This window comes from Felis catus, chromosome A2, assembly GCF_018350175.1.
Source record: "Felis catus isolate Fca126 chromosome A2, F.catus_Fca126_mat1.0, whole genome shotgun sequence".
Taxonomy (NCBI): Eukaryota; Metazoa; Chordata; class Mammalia; order Carnivora; family Felidae; genus Felis; species Felis catus.
Window position 1 is genome coordinate 70337340 of NC_058369.1, and position 18332 is coordinate 70355671.

At 46.3% G+C, this 18332-nt stretch overlaps 1 long non-coding RNA gene across 1 annotated transcript; it reads right to left on the bottom strand.

The window, feature by feature from the left end:
• Positions 1 to 10216: 10216 nt before the first annotated feature.
• Positions 10217 to 16524, bottom strand: LOC123383815. The gene is made up of 2 exons (XR_006594067.1): positions 16368 to 16524; positions 10217 to 10450 (listed from the first exon to the last, which is right to left on the bottom strand). It is a non-coding gene; the product is annotated as an uncharacterized LOC123383815 (long non-coding RNA).
• Between the last annotated feature and the right edge of the window lie 1808 nt (positions 16525 to 18332).

Sequence of the window (18332 nt, forward strand, 5' to 3'; positions counted from 1 at the left end):
GGAGCAAAAACAGTTTAACCCACAAAGGAACTCCCACTAGACTGCCAGCATATTTCTCAGCAGAAATCCTGCAGGCCAGGGAAGACTAGAATGATATATTCAAAGTGCTGAAAGAGAAAAATTACAGACTGAGAATACAGTATCTGGCAGTTATCTTGAATATATGAAGGAGAAAGAAAGACATGTATAGACTAAAAACCTGAGGGGATTTATCACCAGTAGACCTACCTTGCAAGCAATGCTGAAAGGAGCCCAAGTTAAATCGAAAAATGCCACTTAGTAATAGGGAAGCCCATGGGAGTGTACCACACACTGGTAAAGTGAAAAATATACAGTCAGATTCAGAAAATTCTAATTCTGTAAGGATGATGGAGAAACCACTTAAGTATAGTATAAAGGTTAAGCAAATAGAGGTTTCAAAATACCTATACCTACTATAATTTGGAATTGAATATACAGCATAAGAAGAGGTAAATTGTGGCATCAAAAATATTAAAGGGAAAGAAGAAAAGTGTGAAGCTTTTACTAGAAAAATGAAGGTAAGTAGCTATCAGTAAAATCAACAAGTGGGACTACATCAAAATGAAAAGCTTTTACACAGCCAAAAGAACAATCACCAATATGAAAAGGCAACTTGCAGGATGGAAGAAAATATTTGCAAACTATATATTATGTAAGGTTTTAATATACAAAACATACAGAGAACTTACATGATTCAGTAACAACAATAACAGTAACTACTACAACAAAAATAACTATGACAACTCAATGAAAAAAAATGAGCCGAGGAACCTAATAAACATTATCCAAAAAAGGCATCCAAATGATTAACACATACATGAAAGGACGCTTAACATCACAAGTCATCAGGGATACGCAAATCAAAGTTACAGTACATATCACCTCACCTCACACATGTTAAGATGGCTATCATCAAGAAGGCAACAGGTAACACACATTGGCTAAGATGTGGGGAAAAGGAAATTCTTGGACATGTCTGCAGGAATGTAAATGTGTTCAGCCACTATAGAAGAAGAATGGACCCTTCTCAAAAAAATAAAAAATAGAATTAAAATATGATTTAATATTGACACCCACCCAAAGGATATAAAAACAGGATATCAAAGAAAATATGTACACTCATGTTTGTTGTAACATTATTCACAATAACCAAGATATGGAAATCATCTAAGTGCCTGTCGATGAATGAATGGGGAAAGAAGATGTGGTATAAGTGTATAATGGAATATTATTTAGCCATGAGAAAGAACGATACCCTGCCGTTTGTAATAGTATGGAAAGGCCTAGAGGAAATTATGCTAAGTAAGGTAAAGCAGACAGAGAAAGACAAATAGAGTATAATATAACATATGTGTGGAATCCAAAAAAAATCACATTCATAAAAACAGAGTAAATGGAGGTTATCAGAAGCTGAGGTTGGGAGAATAGGGCAGATGTTGTTTAAATGTACAGATTTGACACCAATAGACAAATAAGTCCAGGAGATCTAATTCATAGGATAGTGAAACAACAATATTGCCCTATAATAACCAAGCTTGCCAAAGACCAGATCTTAGGTATTTCCATCCCAAAAAGAAATTAAAGTTATATGATGAGATAGATGTGCTATCATTACAATGGCAATTAAATTACTGTATATAAATGTCTCAAATCAACACATTGTACACCTTACATGTGCACAGCTTTTTATGTCAAATACATTTCAATAAAAAAGAGAAATGCTAAGTATAGTCAATTAAGGTGAAATGAAAGAAATAGACAGTAGCTTAAAGCCACATGATGGAATGAAATATTAATAAAAGTAAATGCACAGGTAATTGTTGTGAAATGTCATCAAAAAGATGTGGTTTTCAGTTGACCTGTGAGCCAGACTTCAGGCCCTCAGAGGTTTCGCACTTTTCTCCTCTCCTTGTGGTGTGTATTCTAACGGCCTTTCCCATTCCCAGACGCTACTCCAAGGACATAGCCGTGAGATGGTGATTTGGTGTTGAAAACACCTACATGGTACATGTGACTGGGCCCAGTTCCGTTTCTTTAGAAACTTGTAGGGTTTAGTGAGTGGGTGCAGGGATCCATCTGTCTTGCTACCACCTAAGAGAAATCTCAAATGTAAGTTCCTTTTGCTTATTAAAACTGCCACCTACCAACCTGAAGTGGCCTGCCTCTTCCTTTGCTTTCTCTCTGCCTTCTGTATATGAAGACCAGTGTCAGGTGATACCTGGAAACTTCTCAGAGGGTTATGAACCAACAATTGGTAAGTTAGGCAGGAGACCGAAGAATGGGCCTTGAGAAGGAGACATCTGGAGGGGAAATCCCAAGTGGGCCATTGACCTGTCTGTGGGGAGGGAGGACCCTATGTCAGATACTTGTAGATGGCCACACAAAGATGGGATGGCCTCAGAACACCACTGGGTCTAATGTGCTTGTTAAAGGAACTACACCTTGTGCAGTGTGTCAGAGAAAGGAAGCTCATGGTAGCCCCAGTGGGCTGGCCTCTACTGTGGACACTTTGGCCAGCCGCAATGTCCAACTGGAGGCTAAAGCCATGTTAGGAAGTTAAAAGATGAGCTACGATTGGAAGAGGACATGAGAGTGCCCACCACCATGACAGCTTCGGGGCTGGCAGACAAAATCGTAGAGCAGGATGATAGTAGGAGACTTTAGCATGCCATTTTGCAATGCAATCTGCCATGGACTAAAGATCTAGGCACTAATGACAAGGTCATTAGTCATTGACCTTGACTAATGACTAATTAGTCATCCACCTTTTAGTGGAATCTCTATAAAGGTGGAATCTCTATAAAGGTGGAATCTCTATAAAGAAGTGACGAAAGTAAAGAAGAGGATGTTGTGGTAATTGATGAAGAAACAGAATCTCTAATACAAAGGAAAATTTTAAATAACAAGTATCCCCCAAACCTTTAGGAGAAAACTTCTTTCTTTCCAGGTCCTTTGAAGTTGTAAATCTTAACATGTCTTTGAAATGTAAACACCCCAGCAGATAATCAAAACACTGCCCACAGAGACTGAAGAAAATACAAGTGGGGCGGGGGAAGACTCTAACATACAGACCACTATAGCAGCTAGCTTTTCAACTGCATTATAATGACCTCTCAAAAAAAACTTTAATTCTGGCCATTTTTAAGTCTTTTGTTATTTGTGATTTGCAGATAGTAGCTGTTTTACTCTAATGCTTTGTCAAAAAAAAAAATTGTCCTTGCAAAAGTCGTTTAGGAAATTCATTTTTTAAAAAAAAGGCTTTGGTGAGTAAAGGTTTCTGGTAACTAAGGTTAACTTGGCTTCATGTGGAAGGGACAATGATGAACTTTCAAACCCCCCCCCCCCCAAGGCTACCTGAATAGGCAGTCCCGCCATATGTCATGGATGGTAGCTGGGGACCTATTTCTTCTGTTCTCTTTCCCACATAGGTGAGATAGGATCATTATATTGATGATATAATTTTAACACGTAAAGATTTGCCTCTACTCCAGGACACCTTGCGGGCTTTGCTGGAACATCTGCAAAAGAAAGGATATACAACAAACCCATAGAAAATTCAGGCAACAGGCACTCACATAAGGTTTGAGTTATCATCTAGTCAGATAAGACTCATATTGTTCCAGAAGCTGTGATTTATAAGATGCAAGTCCACCCAAACTCTAAGAATGTGAAAGAGGCACAAGGTTATGTAGGGGATTGGGGGTTTTTGAGGACTTTTATTCTCTACCTGGCACAGTGCCTCTATACTTTAACGCATCTGATGAAAAAAGGACATATATGGGATAGGGGATCAGAACAGCAAGCCACCTTTGAGAAAGTAAAAATAATAGTAAGGCATGGGGCGCCTGGGTGGCTCAGTCAGTTGAGCTTCTGACTTCAGCTCAGGCCATGATCTCATGGTTCGTGGTATAAGCCCCTCATTGGGCTCTGTGCTGACAGCTCAGAACCTGGAGCCTGTTTGCCATTCTGTCTCCCTCTCTCTCTGCCCTTCCCCACCTCACGCTCTTCCCCCCACCCCCACTCTCTCAAAAATAAATACACATTTTTAAAGAAATGAATGTTTAAAATGGTACATTAAAAAATAATAGTAAGGCAGATTAAAGCTCTGGGCATTTGTCCAACAGGGCTCCTTTTTGGATTAGACGTGTCTTTGACTCCAGAGGCATGGGTTGGCACTGTGGCAGGGACAGTAAGAGGAGAGAGTACCTCTAGCATTTTGGTCAAAATCTGACATACCCTCAAGAGAACAATGGTTTTTAGCCAATGTACACAGCTCTCCTCCAGGTGGAGCCTCTCACTGTAGAACACACTGGGATGAGAACTTCCATGACTGTGCAGGAGAAGATGAAAACTATTTTTCATCGACCCATCTCTGCTATGGCTCAAACCCCTACTTTGATTAAGTGGCATGCCTGTTTTCAGCAGAGGAGTCCCTGTCCACTGCCCAGTGTCTCTAGATGTGCAGGCACTACCAGGCCCTGTATAGAACCTCCAGATGCCCCACACCTATTCCTAATGGTGGCCCCTGCAGCCGAGAAAGAGTGGGTAGGAGTGATTCCCACTGATACCTGGTATACTGAGGACATCTACTCACATGGTCTGTGATCAGTATTCAGCCCAACATCGGCACCATCTGGATGAGAACAGGAACAAACCATAGCAGCCAGTGGGTTGAAAGCAGCAGTCAGGCTGTTAACCCTTTGCACTGACAGCTAGGCTTTTCTAAAGGTATTAACCAGAGGGCTCAGACAATGGAAAGCCAAGTGCTTTGATGATTATGAATAAGCCCTTATGGAGTCAAAATATGTGGAAAGACATTTGGGTCTGTCTGCCAGAGCCTAAGGCGGACCTCACTGTTTTCACTGTACCAGCGTATAAGACACTGACACCTCCTGGCAGTCAGAAAGCTCACGCTTTAACTACTTGTACTAAAGTACAAGCTTTAACTACTGAACTCCATTAGAATGGGTGCGTAGAAAGAGTGGCCACTGCAATGCCCAGATGGAATGGCATATTGCTAGGAATGCTGAATTACCTTGAAGTACATTGACGTGGGTAACGCAGTAACAGCCTGTCCTGTGAGTTCTAAACAATGTCCAAGGAAACTGCCAAAAGCATCTGGAGCCATTCACTGGAATTCCTAACGAGGAAGACATTGGCCGGTTGATTCGATCAGCCCTCTTCCTCTGAGTGAATGTTCTAAATACACCCTGGTTTCTGTGGTCACTGCATCTGGCCTAACCCAAGCTTTCCCTTGCTGCCATGCAAACCAGGCCGCCACCATTAGGGGATTTGAGAAACTGGAAACTATGTATGGATGCCTTCATAAAATATACACCTTTCAAAAGTGGGAGTCACCTTTCAAAAGTATAATATGCAAAACTGGGCAAAAGAACATGACTCTGAATGGAGGTTTTACCTACCCTATAACTCACAAACGGCAGAGCTGGTAAAAAGAAAAAAAAAGAATATTAAACTAACAAATTAAATTAAATATGAAAGTAACAAGCAAAACCATCTTGGCTAGTGGCCTAAAATACTGCTCCAACCTTAACACATTCGAATGATCAACCAGCAGGGCCTATTAATCCCTATGATAGACTAGAGCCCCCCACCGAGATATCCAGCACCCTAATAAAAGTAAAAGCTGTGGGAAACAGCCTTTACCGTGACCGTACATAAGATTAACTTGCTCTCCTGCTGACAACACCAAGTCCTATGACAACAAAAAAAGGAATTATCTCCTGAAATTTAGAATGGGACATTCCCCTGGGATAGGAAAGTTGCTTTGCACCTTGAGTGCCATCTCTGCTTGGATCTCTGCTTGGATTCCATCGCCCTGCTTCAAGCTGGACTTGATGAAATACACTATGCTTGAAATTGAATATACCTCGAGAGAGGGGAAGTGTGGGCATCTTGGACTGTATATCTCATTCACGATTTACCTTCTCATGCTTGCCGCTGTGTTCCCCCTGGCCGACGTCTATGGTATCCTACAACCAAGCCAAGGTTTTAAAGCTGCCAACTCCATCTCCTCGAGGCCAGGAAGACACTGTGCTTCATTAGTATGATCATTTGGCCACCACTTTTTTCCCTCCACGGGAACAAAGAGGATGTTTGCATATTTTCCAAACTCCTCTTCCCAGGTGTCCCTGTTGGCCTGACCATCCTTCCACACCTTCTCCAAGTCTGGCACATGATCACGATGAGCAGGGGGATTTTTAGCCACAGGGATATGGGGCTCATGGCATTATGTCTGCTGTTCTGCACTTTGGTTGCCAAGGAACACGCCCCTGGGGCCCCTCCAGATCAGGAGCAAGGGCCTTACCACCTAGACAACATTCTGGAAATGAGACCACTCACCTCCTCACCCATTCAGCCCTTCACAAATGTGGGACTGTGACATGATTCCCTTCTCTTGCCATGTCACAGTGCTGCACTGAACATCCTACATGTTCTATTATCCTGATCCAACCTTTGCCAGGTAAAGTCCCTGTCTTCGGATCCCCAGAATGGACTGTGCTGTTAGAAATCACAGGGACACTGCTGTTAATGCGGGGAGGTGCTGTGCATACTCATCTAACAATCTGACCTGAGATCCTAATGTGTTCAGGCATTTCCCACCTCAAATTCTCGTGTGAATGCCAGGATCCTTTTTCCTACTCTGGGCACCCAGGTCTCAGGCTTGCCACAAGTCACTGGGGTCTGGGGATTTGGTCTGCATTCTGGACTCCAACCCTCCTGTTGGCCATAGTGCTCTGTCTGATTCTATGTCCTTCCTGTGTTCTACCTCAGGGTACAAAGGTCACACCCAGGAATGAGAATGAGAACTGTGTGGGGTGGAACATCGATGCAGGCCTGCTGAAGCAGCGAGTGGAGCACCTCGTACCCGCCTTCCTGGGGAGAGATCCCACGTACGTCTCCACCTTCTTGGGCACGTACCCAACTTTTACTACCACCCAGCAGGTCCTGGAAGTGTTGTTTATGAGGTGAGCACCCTGCTCTTCACAGCCCAGTGTGATTCAGTCCTTGAGGTTTTGAGTCTAGGGAAAGTCACCAACTCCCTGAGTCTCACTTTGTTCCTCTGATCGGGGTAGAAACACTCCAGGTCCTCAGTGGGGGCACTGCAGGGAAAGTCACCCTGGCCTGTGAAAGCTCTGCTGGCAGGGCTGTGTCTCTGCTGGGTCATCTTTGTCCTCTTGCCCATGATCAACTTTCTGCCTCATCCCTCACTGTCGCCAGGTGTTGACTTGGGCTGTTTTCCCATTGGAAAAGGAGACTGGAGGCTCTATCTGTGTGTCTGAGTCCTGGCTCAAACCAGTCAACGATACCCAGGATGAGCAGGATGCCCAGACCCACACCAATATGTGTGATGGAGCTGACTGGGGCCCTATCATTCTTCAAACACGCACGAAGCCCCACTAGGTGCAGGCACTTCTGTAGGAGCTGACTGGGATCCAATGCGCAGAGCAGACAGTACCCTCCCCTCCAGAGCTCCATTCTAGTCAGCAGTCAGGGACTCTGGATAGGACAAGATGTAGCATCCACAGGACAGCTCATATGCTGTCCTTCTGGCCTCCTCCAGATACGGATGCTTCCATTCGGAGGCTGAGGAGGATGGCGGACCCCGGGAGCAGGAGAAACTGTGAGTAGGCTGAGCTCAGGCTGGAGGGCCTTCCTTCTCCAAGAGGGCAGTGCTGAGACTGTGCGTGGGAGGGGCTGCAGGACCCAGCATCCCACACGTCTGAGAGTCCTGTGAGAGGGCAAAGTTCTGAGGGCTTTCTCTTGGAAGCAAGGAAAGGGATTCTGTCCTGTCTGGTAGAGGATGGGCTGTGGGCACAGGGAGACAGCAGAGGGCGCCAGAGGACAGCATCAGCTCCTTAGAGAGTCCAACCCCATCCCTTCCCAACCACAGCCTTGCTTCCACCCCCATCAGGGGACCCAGAATAATGGTTTTGGGGAGCATCACGCTCACCACCTTGGGGAACATCCACAGTGTGTGCTTAGCAAGGGTACAGGAGACACAGTGAGGGCTCAAGGAGCACATATCACCCACACGATAGGAGAACGGTGTCAGTGGGAGGACACCCACATGTGCACTGAATGAATGAGGCAGCATAGAGGCACAGGTCGTCACGTTGAAGGCATCAGGAGGGTCCCAGCAAGCCCAGGTAAGAGACAGAGTCCTCTTGTCCCATGTTTGTCCAGATTTTCATGGAGCGCTAGGGTATGCAGTGAAGGCATTGACTCACCCCGACACCACCCCTCCACTCACACACGGACTTGAATTCTAGTGGGAGGTAGGCGTGACACCATGGGTCACACGGAGGAGTCTGGCTGGCTTCCCCAAGATGGACAGACTTTGCCACATCATTGGATAAGGGGTCCCAGTCAAAAAGACTTTGGCCAGTCCCTCTTCAGTGACTAAACTATCTCAAGCAGGACTCCTAAATCACAGGTGGGCAAGGTGTAGGAACAGTCTCTGGACATCCAGGAGCAGGAGGCATAGAGGCCAGGTCCCACAGGCCTGTCCTGAGACATCAGTGGGGGGAACACCCCATGGTGATTGTTCTGGCTACTTTTGTATCCCCAGGGCCATCTCCTCCATCCTGGGCACCTGGCTGGACTACTACCCCGAGTACTTTTTCCAGCCCTCAGATTTCATCAGTCTGAAGGCACTGCAGGAATATGTAGGGGTCCACATGCCGGGCTCTGAGCTGCAGCGCCGCGCCCGCCTTCTCTACTCATGGCGGAAACACCGTGAGCCCAATGAGCCAGAGTCTCTGGGCGAGGAGGACTCTGGGTGGGAGATGTGGGCATGTGGAGGGGACGGGGTATGCCACAGAGAACGTGTTTCCTGAGACTGCAGGTGGGCCAGGCGTAGGGACTAGTCTCAGATCACTGTTCCATTAGCCTGCCGTCTGGGAGATTTCCTCCTGGTGGGTTCTTTGACTCAGATGACAATGTCTGCGGGAGAGGTTTCCTGCCATGGAATGGCAATCACAGTGATGACACTTTCTATTCTTGAAGCCATGGCACCAGCTCCAGAGCCACGTTCAGACGTCCCTCAGGAGCGATCCCCTGCTATCTCTGTGGTGCCCACTGCAGCCTCGCAGCCCAGGCTGCCTGAAGCCACTAGTTCTCCTGGAGCTCAGCGCATACGAGAATCGGAGACCCTCACTGCAGTGTCCCCACTGGGGCAGGAGGTACTCCCAGCTCTGGCTGACAGTCAGGAGCTGGAAGAGCCACCTGCCCCTTTGGTGGCCCCAGAGCATGAGCAGCCCCCAGCCCCAGCCGGCGGGGTCACGGAAGGGCTGGAGCAACCACCTGCTGCAGCTGAGCAACCAGCCTCAGCTCCCCAACAGCGGCTCATGTCAGCTGCAGCCCCAAACAGTAAATTCCCTGACCCTGTCATTTCGTTCTTTGTAATTTTTGTGGTTTGTATAGAGATATTTACTGTCCTTATGTATTGTTTTATAAGTAAAACATAAATAAACTTCAAAATAATTTACTCTGATCCTTTGAAAGTACACATTGAAGTTCCATTATGTACATTCACAGAATTATACATCCGTGACTACTATGTTCTCCTAGAATATTTCCATCACAGACACATGTATACTACCCATCAGCCATGGCTCAACCCTCACCCCGGTCTCTGCAACCACTGACCTCGGTTTCTGCTGCTTTAGCTCCTCTGGGGTTTTCAGGTGTGTGCAATCACACACCATGGCTTATTGTGTCTGGCTACATAACATGAGCGTGATTAATAATTGGTTAAATGTTCAATCAAACTAATATTTTTAGGACAGAGGAATATTCCCCAAAGAACAAAGATTATGGAAGCCTCCTACTTGAAATATCTTCATTATCTGGGATAGGGATCCCATTTAGAAGTTTGACTCAAGAGCTAAAAGCCACAAGAGAAATGTCTGGAGCAGACTGGGTGGCTCAGTCGGTTGAGCGGCCGACTTCGGCTCAGGTCATGATCTCGCAGTCCATGGGTTCGAGCCCCGCATCGGGCTCTGTGCTGACCGCTCAGAGCCTGGAGCCTGTTTCAGATTCTGTGTCTCCCTCTCTCAGACCCTCCCCCGTTCATGCTCTGTCTCTCTCTGCCCCAAAAATAAATAAGAACGTTAATAAAAAATTTTTTTAAAATAAATTAGTCTAAGGTGCATATTAAACAAACATCAAATTCAAATATGAAATCTTCTCATTTACTACTGATATAGGTTTTATACGGATGTTGTTTCTTAAATGAAATAAAAATCTGAATAATAAGGACAGGCGCCAAGGTGGCACAATTGGTTGAGTGTCTTGACTTGATTTTGTCTCAGGTCATGATCTCATGGTTCATGGGATCAAGCCCCAAGTCAGGCTCTACAATGACAGCACGAAGCCCTCCTCAGGATTTTTTCTCTCTCTCTCTCTGAAAATTAAGAATTAGAAAAATAAATACAAATACATATGAATAAAATGATATATACCCTTGTCAAGAAATATTTGCCATTAGACATGGGGTCCCTCCTTCCAGTCCTTTTACTTTGAGTGCAGCAAATTGTGTGTATTTGTGTGTGTGTGTGTGTGTGTGTGTGTGTATCAGTTGTGTGACAGGTTGGGCAGGAAGGGTTTCACGAGTATGCTCTTTAGTACCTGATGTCCCCATAATGCACAGGCTCAAGTTCTGTCCCCTTCTGCATCCTCAGGGGCCACACATCATCATTCACTCTGTGTCTCTACAAGTTGAATAATTGGGCCAATTCCAATATTTTGACTCTCATACTTGTACTGAAGGGTACATGTGTACCATTAATCTCTATTTCTTTAGAATGGTACACCTAGCACAATTTTGGGGACATAATTTGTACACATTTTTCAGGTGTAGCCTGCAGTTTCCAATATCTACAGACTGTTTATGACGTTAGGGCCTTCTTTTGGAAGGGAGCAACCCCTGGGACTGAGTGGATACCTGAGGAATTCAGAGGACAAGTCAGCACTGAGGTCATTGGGGTACCTGGGAGTGACCCATGGGGCAGGGAAGAGCCCACACTCCCTCATTCTGACCTCCTGCACAGCACCCCTGCCCCATGTCCTGGAACACACTCATCCAGGCCCCATCCCGTGACACACCCCAGACCCTTGTGCACCTCCTGTTCCATAGCTCAGTTTCTAAGTAGAGCAGCCATTCCCTGTTTTCAGGTCAGGGGAGGATGCAGGCTGGGCCTCTGCTGCTTGCTTGGGTAACTAACTAAGAGTGTAATTGCTGGATCATAGGGTCGTTCTATTTTCAACTTTTTCAGGCACCTCCATACAGTTTTCCAGAGTGGTTGCACCAGTTTGCATTCCCACCATCAATACAAGACGCTTCCCCTTTCCCTGAATCCTTACCAACACCTATTGTGTCTTGGGTTGTTAATGTTAACCATTCTGACAAGGGTGAGGTGGGATCTCATCATGGTTTTGATTGGTATTTCCCTGATGATGAGTGATGTTGAATATCTTTTCATGTGTCTTTGAGCCATCTGGCTGTCTTCTTTGCAAAAGTGTCTATTCATATCTTCTTCCTATTTCATTTGTAAAAGATTTATTAATTTATTGTGAGACAGAGATACAGAGAGTGTGTGGGTGTGTGTGTGTGTGTGTGTGTGTGTGTGTGTGCACGTGCACGCGCACACACATACAGGAGAGACAGAGAACAAGGGAGAGAGAGAATCCTAAGCAAGCTCCATGATGTTGGCACAGAACCAGATGAGGGGCTCAATCCCATAAGCCATGAGATCATGCCCTGAGCTGAAATCAAGAGTTGGACACAGAACTGTGCTACCCAGCATGCCTCTTCTACCCATTTGTTAACTGGATTCTTTGTTTTGGGGCCATCGAGTTGTGTAACTTCTCTATGTATTCTGGATAATAACCTTTATTGGATATGTCATTTGCAAATATCTTCTCCCATTCCATAGGCTGTCTTTTACTTTTGTTGATGGTTTCCTTCACTGAAAAGAAGTTTTTGTTTTGTTTTTGTCTGTTGTTGTTGTTGTTGGTGGTGGTGGTGGTGTTTTATGTTTTATCTCGAGGAATTCCCAATAGTTCATCTTTGGTTTTGTTTCCCTTGCTTATGGTGATGTGTGTGGTAAGAAGTTGCTATGGCCAAAGTCAAAGATTTTGCTGCCTGTGTTCTCCTCTAGGATTTTGATGGTTTCCTGTCTCACGTTTAGGTCTTGCATCCAGTCTGGATTTCTTTTTGTGTACGCTGTAAGGAAGTAGTCCAGTTTCCTTCTTCTGCATGTTGCTGTCCAGTTTTCCCAACACCATTTGTTGAAGGGACGGTCCTTTTCCCATTGGCCATTCTTCCCTGCTTTGTTGAAGATTAGAAGACCATAGAGTTGTGGATCCATTTCTGGGTTTTGTGTTCTGTTCCACTGATCTTTGTGCCTGTTTTTATGCCAGGACCATACTGTCTTGATGACCTACAGCTGTGTAATATAGCTTGAAGTCAGGTCGGCCAGTCCTGTCCATACGTAATTTTTTTCGAAAATTTGCCTTCACATGCTTCTACAACTTTCTCTTTCATTGAGATTTGGTCCTAAGTTTTTCCCTTTCCAAATAATCTGTCTTATTTCCTGGCAAAATTACATTCTTTTCTTTCCAGAAAAATGTATTCTCACTTCTCATTCCTTTTATGCATGTCTCCTAATTTCTTACATACAAGATTATTTCCTTCAGGGTGCCCTGGTGCCTCAGTTCAATAAGCATCCAACGCTTGGTTTTGGCTCAGGTCATGACCTCATGATTTGTGAGTTCAGGCCCCAGGTCAGGCTCTGCACTGACAGTACAGAGCCTGCTTGGGATTCTCTCTCTCTCTCTCTCTCTCTCTCTCTCTCTCTCTCTCTCTCTCTCTTCCCCACTCCTGCTTGCTCGCTCTCTCTCTCAAAACTAAATAAACAAAAAGAAAAAAAGAAAAGATTGTTCCTTACAATATTCAGTAGTTTCGATTCCATTTATCTGATGAAAACTAAGTAGTAACCAGTTGTGAATTACCACAGGAGAATTCTTTAGGTTAGCAAATTCATGAATATTTTGTAATTTTTAGAACCTGTTCTTTCATAGTACAACTCTTTCATAATGAATGAAACATGTTTCCAATACACCCATATTTACCTTTACATCTCTATAATAAGAAGCCAACAAATGATAAACCTCTGTTTAGCAATGAATGGTTTAGCGTTTTAGCTTCTTTGGAAAAGACTTAGACATGTAGTGACTTTAACTCAATTTACAAAACATTATGAAACCAGCGAATACTTAATAAAATAGGCAAAATCAGTCAGCACTTTCAGGAATCCTTGCTGACAGAGAGCAATAATTACAACATGAATTTAACTAATAAATTCAGGTAGAATAAAAGTGGATTATCTATATCACGTTTGACACTGATAACTCAGGAAGACGTATCTCTCTTCCTTGAAAGAACAATGTTTCGTATGGAATATGTGGCACCTGCACCCCCTGAAAGTTAATCACTTTGTTCCACACTGGCAATTTTACCTGGGGCTCCCATGGGGAAATCCCAAGTGGGCAATTTAACCCCAAAGCAGGCCTGGAGCCTTTTCATGTTGCTTTGGTAGATGCTCCACTCTGAAGCTCATAAGGCTGCGACCCAACAGCCTGGGGTACTTTTGCTCCTCAACAGTGAGGGGAGGAGAAGCAAGATCTGATAGTGGCAGAAATGCAGAGGATGGAGTCCACTGTGACAGTGGAAGCCTTGCCGGTCGTGCAGGAACTAGAAGAGGGGAAGGCAGGGGCAGAGGTGTGCTGGTAGGGATGCCACCAGCAAGGCCAGAAGCAGGTTCAAAGTTTGGACTTGCATTCCGCTGTCACCGACTCCTGTCTCTTCCTCCTGCAACACATGTCGTTTTCTCTACTTGGTTTTGAGCCCTCTGGTGGAGGCAGAGGAGCAGGAAATGGGTTGGACAGCTGGTGCTCGTGCTTGAGGAGATGGATGGAGTGTTTCCAGTGTCAGCCTGCCTTCCTTCTTCTTTTTCTCATTATTCTGACGAGTGGCAAGGGTGTCCGGTGTCGTAGATTTTCACCCGTCCTTATCTTTCTGGACCATAAATTGGGATCCTCCCCACCAGGTATCTTTATGATGGAGTCACAACAAAGCCTGAATGTAGGTGATTTCATCCCAGATCGGGTGAACTTGAAAAACACTTTGTTTAGTTTTTATTTTTCTGCGTTTTAGAAAGCAGTCTTCCTCCACAAGTGCTTGATTTTAAGCCAATTAAGTAGAGCTCATCTATAAATTATTTTTTGGAATACTATCCAGAGGTAGAAAAACTATCGGTCACACTTGTAACACATATGGGCACATACACACAATCCAGATGCAAACAAAATCTAGCCTTTGTTTCACTGATATTTGTGGAGTGAACATTAAAGATCCAACTTCCAATGATCTCCCCGTTATTAAAGCAAATCAAATGGCAAGATAGCATGTCAATTTAGGGACGTATGAATTAGCTATTTTCCAGTTTCCGACTAGAATACGACCAGTTTTGTCCAAAGATGCCAAATGCTGCAGCCACCAGCACAGCAAGTGAAGCCCAGTCTGCTTCTGTGAGCATCGGCTCCTCTCAAGAAGTCAGGGGTTTCACTGACAGGACTACATGGCTTCCTAGTCTCTGGTTGCTTAGTGTTAGAGCTGGGTTTCTCTTAACTCTGTGTAGAAGAAAACTCATTTCGACATGTCAACAGGAGCACGTCTGAGTCATCTGTGACCCAAGTTATTCTTGGTTAGTTTTCCCAGTTAAGTAAGTACTTCCAAAGAGAGGTTCCATATACATTGTATCTATATCCTGTGGAATTCCTGTGGGGGGTGGCTGCTTTTCCAGAAGCCGGTTGGCTTTGAAACACAATTCCCCATTCATTTAGTTTCAGTTTTAGAATAAAGCTTGAGCAAAATCAAAAATGGTAAGTATAGTGGGTTGGGAGGGTGCTGCCTGTGAGTGTCTCTTACAAATGGCCACAATAGACTCTCATGGGTGTCAGGTTCTCCCAGAGAGGGCTCAAACCATCGAGGGGGCTCAGAGCACTGGAAGATCAATCTGGACATGTGCGTCTCTGGATGAGCCAATCACTAATTACATTATGGAATAGGAAGCTCCTCTAGGACTGATACACATCTCAAGGAATATCCTCAGACATTTGCACTAGGCTTTCAGCCAGCAAAAGGTGACATTCAGCGGGAAGGAACAAGTCCTCCTCTTTTATTGGAGAGGAATGCCTTAGTCTCTCATAATTCTAGCCAGAAAATTGCAATCACTATGAAGTCAAATTCAAACAACCAACCCATCCAGGCCAACACCTCTATGGTATTCCCACCTAGAGAACATTAACAGTAACACTTAACACCTGGAATAAAAGTCAAGCCCACCAAGGGAAACTGGGGAGTTCCAGATGTCAGCAGAACTCATGGATACACTTTCAGATGGTGAGAAGTCAGAGGGGCACAAAGAGCCTGTGCTGGTACCAAGCACTGAGTTCCCAAAGACCTCCAGGTGTTCTCAGGCAAGTGTCTGTGATATCCTGCCCACTATGCCAAGAAATGTTGACACTAAATGAACAAATTGGGGCAAACAATGAAAAGAAAATGGGTTTTATCTGAGCTCCAGTTAGAAGAGCTGCTCGGGATACACAATTTTCTCAAAACACCTGTGCTCCACTGAAGGATCACCTGGTGTAAGGGTATATAAATATGCATACATATGTGTAAAGGGTAAGGAATACTCATGAAGAAAGACATTGCAGAAAGTTACAGACTTAATCTTAAGATTTTAGTATATGGAAGGCTATATGAATTTAGACATATGGGAACAGGGAGTTTTTTTTTTTTTCTTATTTTTATGATTGGAACGAACCTTTTTTGTCATTTTTAAAAACCTATCAGATGTACAGTATGTCCTCATGGGAGTAATAGAGCCCATGCTTTGAGGTTTTGCAGGGTTATTTTGACCTTGATCGCTGTTAAAGTATACCTTCCCTGGGAATCTCAGAACAAGGCCCACAAACATGAAAACTGGAGAATTGCTTTTATTATGCCCTTTCCCATGTTTGAATGGAGCCTGCCTATGAGCACACACTTTGAATTCCTCTGTCCCCACAAACCTGTCCCACATTTGAATCCCTTATTCACAGCCACACTTCCTGATCATCTCTTTCGCTCAGTTCTGAACAAAACAACACCTGTGTTCACCTCCCTCGTGGGAAAGAAGTCCTAGGGAGGAGTACCTTGAAGTGGGGCCCAAGCCCACCTCCTCACCCTGAAACCAGCCTCTCTCATCCCTTACCTTCAAAATTGTGCCCTTTTCCTTCCTGGATGCAGGGATGCGTGGTAACCTCTAGAGTGCATTTTAAAGTAGTCAAACAGGGGCGCCTGGGTGGCGCAGTCGGTTGAGCATCCCACTTCAGCCAGGTCATGATCTCGCGGTCCGTGAGTTCGAGCCCGGCGTCAGGCTCTGGGCTGATAGCTCAGAGCCTGGAGCCTGCTTCCGATTCCGTGTCTCCCTCTCTCTCTGCCCCTCCCCTGTTCATGCTCTGTCTCTCTCTGTCCGAAAAATAAATGAACGTTGAAGAAAAAAATTTTTAAAGTAGTCAAACAAATGAATTGTATTTTCTGTTGATTACTTTAGCTCTTAAAATGACTTAATATTGAAATTGACCTGGAACCTTTAGGGTCTCTGGTTACCTCAGGTGGTGTTTCTTGAAACATATCTCAGGAAAACATGTTCCCACTCCCCCACGTTGTTTCAGCTTCCTGCTAAATGTGGTGTTGCAGACCCTGGCACCCAGCGCTGTGCACCCTGCGGCGTGGGGGTGGGGGGATGGGGCGGCTTGGATCCTGGGCCCAAGCAGGTGTGCGGGAGCGCGCGCTCGAGTGCGCGCATGCGCATGGGCCAGGGGCGGAGCCCGGTGAGAGACACAGCTGCCGCTGAAGTGGTGCTGTGAGTCCTGGCTCCCAGCCCGCCTGCCGCCCCAAGCCCCCAAGTGTCTGGGCCAGCCAGGGACTGACGCCCACCTCAGCCCCCGACCGGGGACATGCTGCTGCCTGGCGCCTGCGACCTGGTAGCCATGACGGTCGCAGTAGTGCTCGCGGGAGCGCTGGCGGTAGTGCTGCCGGGCCCGAGTGGAGAAGATTGGGAGCCATGAGCCTCCAGCCCTGGAGGGTGGCGGCCCTGCTGCTCCTGCTGCTCCTGGAGCCAGAGGCCAGGGCGCGGGACGCGCTCCCCAGGCGCCTGGGTCTTTGGCTGCGCTGGTGGAGTGCCAGCACTGGCAGGGGCAGAGCGCCATGCGATGCACGACCCCCACCCCCCCAGCGCCCCCGAAAGACCATCTGGGAGAAGCCTAAAGGTGGAGCAGCTGAGATCCACAGCCTCCCTCCAGGACCTGCCTCAGTCGCGGTGCTGCCAAGGTAGGGATCCTAGTGACAAGGTCCCATGTGGCCTTCCCCCCTGCCCCTCTCTGTCTTCCCCTTCCATTCCCACCCCCCCCCCACCCCCCCGCCCTGTGCTCCGGGCTTCTTCCTGGGCTCCTTTGCGACTTCGGTCTGGAGGACTCAGGAGTGAGCTTTCTGGGTTGGAACCCGGTTCCCTGGAGGAGGAGGGCCCCAGATCATGTAGGGGGTTAGGCTCCGGAGTGGGGAGTGGCGCAGGTCGAGAGGGGGGGGTGTCCTGATTGCCCTTGGAGGTCTGACTGGGTTGGTGGCTGGAGGGTGGAGGTGCTAATGAAGGAAGGAAGGAACGAACGAAGGAAAGCGTGGCCCTGCGATTGTGGGAAAATGTCAAGGCAGGGCCAGGGAAGTCGCAGCCATGAGCAGGAGGAAACATTCCTGCCTGTGAAAATGAAGCACAAGGGACCTGAGATTCCAGAGAAACATTCCAGGGAGAATCAGGGTGGTGGGCCTGAGTTGATGGAGGCCAGCAAGGGACAGTGTTGAAGGGATTGAGAGTGGAAGCAGCAGGTGAACACAGGCCTCCTGCCTCCCCCCTCCACACCCGCTGCCCTGCCCCGCCAAGCTCTGCCCGTGGTGGCAGAGGTGCACCCTCTGATATGCGGGAGAGATCCCACCCTGCTTGTGGCTAAAGAGGTTCCTCTATCATGGGAGTCAATGGGACTACGGGGTAGGAGTCTGGATTAGGGCAAGTGCAACTCCCTGTTGAGCTCTTCGTTTCTGGAGGCAATTTGCATTCAATCAATGAACTCGGAGCCAGTGAGCCAGGAATAAGTGGCGCTTCTGTGTTTTAGAGGGTGGTGCA